This window comes from Meles meles, chromosome 3 (genome assembly GCF_922984935.1).
Source record: "Meles meles chromosome 3, mMelMel3.1 paternal haplotype, whole genome shotgun sequence".
Taxonomy (NCBI): Eukaryota; Metazoa; Chordata; class Mammalia; order Carnivora; family Mustelidae; genus Meles; species Meles meles.
Window position 1 is genome coordinate 176,176,286 of NC_060068.1, and position 5,980 is coordinate 176,182,265.

Here is a 5,980-nt window from a genome sequence, read left to right on the forward strand (position 1 = left end):
GAAAGTTCAGGTGAACAGTCAGTCACATACAAAAACCAGTTTGGTTGTTTTAAGGCAGCCCTAGTTCTCACCTAAAAATGCCTTATTTATTCCAGTTCAATCATTCACCCTGCTCCCCGGACTCCACTCTGAATCACTCAGCTTTCTCTCCCATTCAAATCAGCCCTTAGCAGTTGACGGTTTTCCACTGTTTCTAATGGGGATCTATGAGAAAGAACTGGCTGCAAGGTTTGAAAGCGGTTCAAGTTTTAGGGACGCCGAAATACGCATCCCTGCTTCTCAAGGTCACTCCTCTGGGGGACCTGGGCATCCCGAGGTGGTGAAGAAGCAGTTGCCGGATCGCTATGCGCCTTCCCCTGCCGCGGAGAAGGCTGTCACGTCTGCCGGAGGCCGGTCACGCGGGGGAGGCCCACGCTCCCAGAGGAGAGCCCCACGGAGCTCGAGGTGGCTCCTGGAGGCCCAAAAACATGCCCACGGGAAGCCAGAAAGAAGTCTGCATCCCCCTGAGAGACGCAGACGTGGGAACTAATGGGCTCCCGCGCTTAGCTGGACAGGCCTGCCGGGCTGCACACGGACGCCCACCCGGTGTGGGGAGCAGCCAATGCACGGGACCAATGACCAGGTAAGGTCATCCACGAGGACATCCCCAAGAAGCCACACCTGCCACTCCAGTGCTGTTTCCTGGGGCACGAATTTGCTCGACTCCATTCTAAAACCCTTGGAGCCCCTGGCCCGCGGGCTGGGAACTTGCCATTAAAGAGGGTGGTGGGTGCCGAGGCTGGCGGGGACAGGCAGATCCTGTTGCCTGAGGCCAGTGCACAGCATTAGCTGGTCCCTTATTCTGCTCTTGTTCCCCCGCTCTGGAGTAGCCAGGTACGAACGAGCCTGCATCTAGCATGGGTGACATTGGAAATCACAGCTGCTCCCGGCTGGGAGATTTCAATGAGAACCATTTTTTTTTTTTTTTAAAGATTTTATTTATTTATTTGACAGAGAGAGAGATCACAAGTAGGCAGAGAGGCAGGCAGAGAGAGAGGAGGAAGCAGGCTCCCTGCGGAGCAGAGAGCCCAACGCGGGGCTCCATCCCAGGACCCTGAGATCATGACCCGAGCCGAAGGCAGCGGCTTAATCCACTGAGCCTCCCAGGCGCCCCTCAATGAGAACCATTTTAATCAGGGCTGGTAAGTGCTGGCGCCTTCCATTCCATTTTTCATGCAGGCTCGTCCCGCAAACATTTATGAAGTACCCGCGGTGTGCCAACCCGTGATTACGACCTGAAGCCGCTCTTCTGGCCCAGCGGGGCCGCGGCCGGAGCCCTCTGCAGGAAGACCGCCCGCTGGCGTCTGGAACGAAGGCGCCGGCCCCTGCGGATTGCCCGCCACGATGGTTTATCATACACAGCGCTTTCATGAAAGTAATGTCAAGTCTTTAAAATGATTACAGCAGCCCCTCCCTCCAGGTTCATCGGTCCACGCGCCTGGATGCGGTTTGCTGGGCCGCGGGGGCGGCGGCGATCAGCAGAGGGAACAGGGAAGGGACGAGGAGGGCTCCGCGGTGTGGTGACCACGAACGGCAGCGCGCGCTCCTTCCGCAGGAAGAGAGAGAAACCGCAAGGGACATGAGCCCGAAAACAGAGTCGTGTGTCCACGCACACCCGCGACCACAGAGCGGGATTCGATCCATCCAGGCTGGAGGACACAGAAGAGGCTGTCCCCCCGCGTGAGCTGAGGACCTGGACGGTACCCCGCTCTCGGGAACCACACCGGGTTGTCATGCCTGTACCTTGTCCTGGGCCCCCCACCCCGTGCCCCCTTCCCACTGCCAGAGGCCCTGTCTCAGGGGGACTTCCCATCACCGAGCCGGCTGCCACCTTGCGTAAAGTCCCCCGACTCCTAAACCTCACATCTTGTGTGCCCTTCGCTGGCTAAGCTTGGCTCATCTCTCCAGAGTGTGCTCTTCCATCCCGCCCTAGGGTCCCCCCGACATGTGTACACACACACCACGTGCACACGCATACACACACACATAACATGCACGCACACACACAAGCACACACCTCAGTAACATACCGATCCGCCCGCCCAGGCCAGGCTCCCTTCCTTCCAGCTTCTTCGCCCGGTTCTCCCCTGCTGCACTTTATTCTCCATCCCACCGGGGTGCTTTTTCCCGGGAACCCTCCAGCTCCTTCCGGCGGGAAGGCAGCATCTTTCTTTATGGCCCGAGTTGCCAGCTCACAGACAAGGAGGGACACACTACCTGAGATGAAGAAATAGGACTATCCTCCAAGTATAAATGCCCACGCGATCAGAGAAAACCCTCCAGTGATCAAATTCGGGCCAAGGCCTGTGCAAACTGCCGATGGTGCCAACACTTAGAGCTCTGCCGGCAAACCAGCGGCTGTTCGTACATTCATATAGTTAATCCTCATGACAACCCACTCGTGATCGCTACTATGTCCACTACACAGACGAACTGAGAGGCACAGAGAGGTTAAGTAACTTGACCAAGGTCACAGCGCTGGTAAGGGGAAGAGATTGGATTTGAACCCAGGCACCTGTGGAGCTGGTCTCTTAACCAGAACCTAGAGGGCCTGGCCGCCCTGAGGGTCCCTATCCCCAGGGATCCATCACCCAAGAATCCTCATGACAGGACACGGGAAAAGCCCCATTATTTCGGTTATCCCTGCTGTAGAACAAGCATCCCAAAGTTAATGGCATTGAACGAGAACCATTTTATCACGCTTTGGGGTTCTGTGGTCAGGAAAGTGTGGAGTGGAATGGGGATGGTTGGAAGCCTCAGCGGGGAACACAGGAGTGGTTTGGGGCTGGGGCCATCTGGAGGCTTCTCGGCTCTCAGCACAAGGGCTGGGAGAACTTGAAGGCCAGTTTCTGAGTTGGTTGGAGGAGCCTATGCATGTGGCTAGGGTTTCTCCAGTATGGCGACTGGGGTCTGAGCAGGAGCACCCCAACCAGGACTATTCCAAGAGAACCGGGCAGAAGCCTTGGGACCTGTTCCGACCTGACCTCCGAAGTCACACAGCATTACGCCTGCTACGTTCTGGTAGTTACGAGAGAACCATGGGCAGCCCAGTTTCCAGGGCCTGGAAGAAAGAGACTGTGCTTCTTGATGGGGGAATGACAAGGTCACACTGCACAAGAGCATGAGGGACGGGAGGGAACACTGTGGAAAACACGGCTTGCCACACACCTGCCCACTGCAGAAACGTCGTCGTCTCAATTTTAGTGACCCCAGGCCTCAAGGTATGAACTACTTGCTCTGGTTGTCTTGTCCCCGTGAATGAGAAACAACCACAGATGGGTAACATCTGAGCGTTTTAGGGGGACTAATTTACCTAAAACTGTGATCTCATTAGAGAAGACGCCCCTGTTCCTGACCGTGGCGCCTGGAGTCTTAGCCGGTAGCTGGAGGATGGAAGACAAGAAGAGCGGACCTTTCCATCGACTCTGTACGTTTCGGACCTAAATCCACTCGCCCATTTTGTTGCTTGGGAACGTAGGTTCCAGGGCCTGTCGGCGGAGGCTGGTCCACTTGTCTGGGGCTGGGCTGGTCCCCAGGTGACGCTGTTGTACACTTGCTTTGGAGGACACCTGTGTCAGATGAAGAGCTTAGTGACTGTCGGGTTAGACCCCCTCCGTCTCCAGACACCAAGCAGGTGCGCGTGGCTTTCACGGGCTTCTAGATACGACAGACTCTTTTTAAAGCATTTAAAGACTTTGGCCCATTGGCCAAGGCTAAGCAGCTATTCATGCTGAAAAATCACAGAGCACTCCTAGGGCAAATAATACATTATACGTTAATAGAAATCATTTTTTACAAAGAAAAGAAGAAAATTACAGAGCAGAGGCAACCTGCTTAGCTACTGTGTTTCTTTGCAGTGGCCTGTAGACAACCAAAACACAGACTCATGGCGTGGCTATAAACCTTTATAATAACTCGGAAGGGACCAAGAGCTTTTCCCCCAAGGACTGCTCACCTTGAAATGACCCTCCAGAGGGAGACAGGAGGCGGCTCCGGCTAACTTTTCTTCCCGGGGCCTTGGGTGGTGTGGGCGGGGCAGTGTGCACAAATCATGCTCAGAATATGTTTGGCGGCTATCTGGGGGTTTTGGTTTTTGGTTTTTGGTTTTCCTTAATGGGAGGGCACCAACGCTTGAGCTGGTACACTTAAATGTTGTGAGATACTCCCAGAATGCCAACTGGATGAACCCGTCTTTTTTTACCAATTTGGTGTGAGACGCACGAAGGTCAACTGAAGCGCTTGGTCCATACCTGAGCGATAGACAGAACCGTGACCAGCGCCGCGCACGGCGCGAGGGAGGGGTGAGGCCGTGATGCCGTGTATGAACTCGCCATCGCGCCAAACCGTTGGCTTGTCTCCTGGAGTGATGAGAACGCCGGGGACGGTTCCTCACAGCTGCTGCCTGCTGGCGACTCAGCTGATGCTCCAGGAGGGCAAGAGCGAGAATGGGGTGTGTGAGAAGCGCTAGGGAGGCCACCTCGACTTTGGCCAAGAACCTCCCATCTCCTCGGAAAGTCATTTCAACCTCTCGTGTGCAAAGTAGGAGATAATAGTGGTACTCCCCAGGGTTGTTATGAGGGTTAAGCGTTCATGTGGGTGCAATATTTCAAGTGTTCCTTGACACGGAGTAAGTCCCCATGACGTGCTGGCCGTCGCCCTGCCCTCTTGAAATCGTCGTGGCCACCACGTGGGTTTCTCGGGGGAGTGAGTTTATTCGCTGCCCCCAGTGTAGTGGTAACTGCAAAGCTTTGAGGGCTTCCCCCACCTCCACACTTCAAACACGCGTGTGCACACAGACAGACATGCACACGCACATACACAGGCCTCCTCGGTCCCACAGGATCCTACACCCAGGAGACACTCAACCTTTGCACCTTGGCTTGAGATAATGTGGCTCTGATCGCCTGGGGCAGGAAGGACAGGCTTAGAAAGGTCACAGTTGCCTTCACTCAGGCCTCTGGGGACACAGGCAGAGCTTCCAGCTCCTTGGATTCTTCTAGAAGCTCGCTTGGTCCCAGAAGTGATTTTTCTCATCTTCCTCATTTTCTGCCAGGAAATGATGCTCCTCTCTTCCAGGTAAGGCTCCGGGTCTCGGGCACTCTCAGTCTGGTCAGTGCCAAGCTTACTGTTTCTTTCATTTTCAACCACCCTGGCCACTGCACTGCCTCCTGGAGGCTGGGGTGATTTTGTCCCCAAAGTCTGTATGGCAGAGATCCTTCCGTTTTTCTAACTTTGTGTTGTGAATATTTTCTTTTTAAAATAAGATTTGTGAGGCACCTGGGTGGCTCAGTGGATTAAGGCCTCTGCCTTTGGCTCTGGTCATGAACCCAGGGTCCTGGGATCAAGCCCCGCATCGGGCTCTCTGCTCAGCAGGGAGCCTGCTTCCTCCTCTCTCTCTCTATGCCTGCCTCTCTGCCTGCTTGTGATCTCTGTCAAATAAATAAGTAAAAAAGTCTTTAAAAATAAAATAAAATAAGATTTGTATATATTTTATCTTACAACTTTTATTTTTAAATAGCGAACCTGGGCAAGAGTGGCAAGAATAATATGAAAAACTCACCCAGACACACCTGTTGTTAACATTTTGCTCTATTTTGCCACATCACCCCCTCTTTTTCTAGATAAGTGTGCATATTGCTTTTCCCCAGTCACTGAAGACATCATGCAATTACCCCTAAATGTTCCCGTGTGTATCTCCGAAGAACAAGAACGTCTCCCCCGAAGCCGCAGTGCGGTATCCCAGCCAGTCACTGGTCCAATACTACTGCCTGATCGTCAAGTGCCCCACCGTGTCTCCACGGAATTTCCTCCCAGTCCAGGGTCCTATCTGGGTGCCAATTCTCTTCGGTCTCTTTTAATCTGACATCTTCTGTTAGCTATTTTTTGCCTTTTTAAAAAAAATCTTGCATGACCATGATATTTTTGAAGGGGACACCTGAGG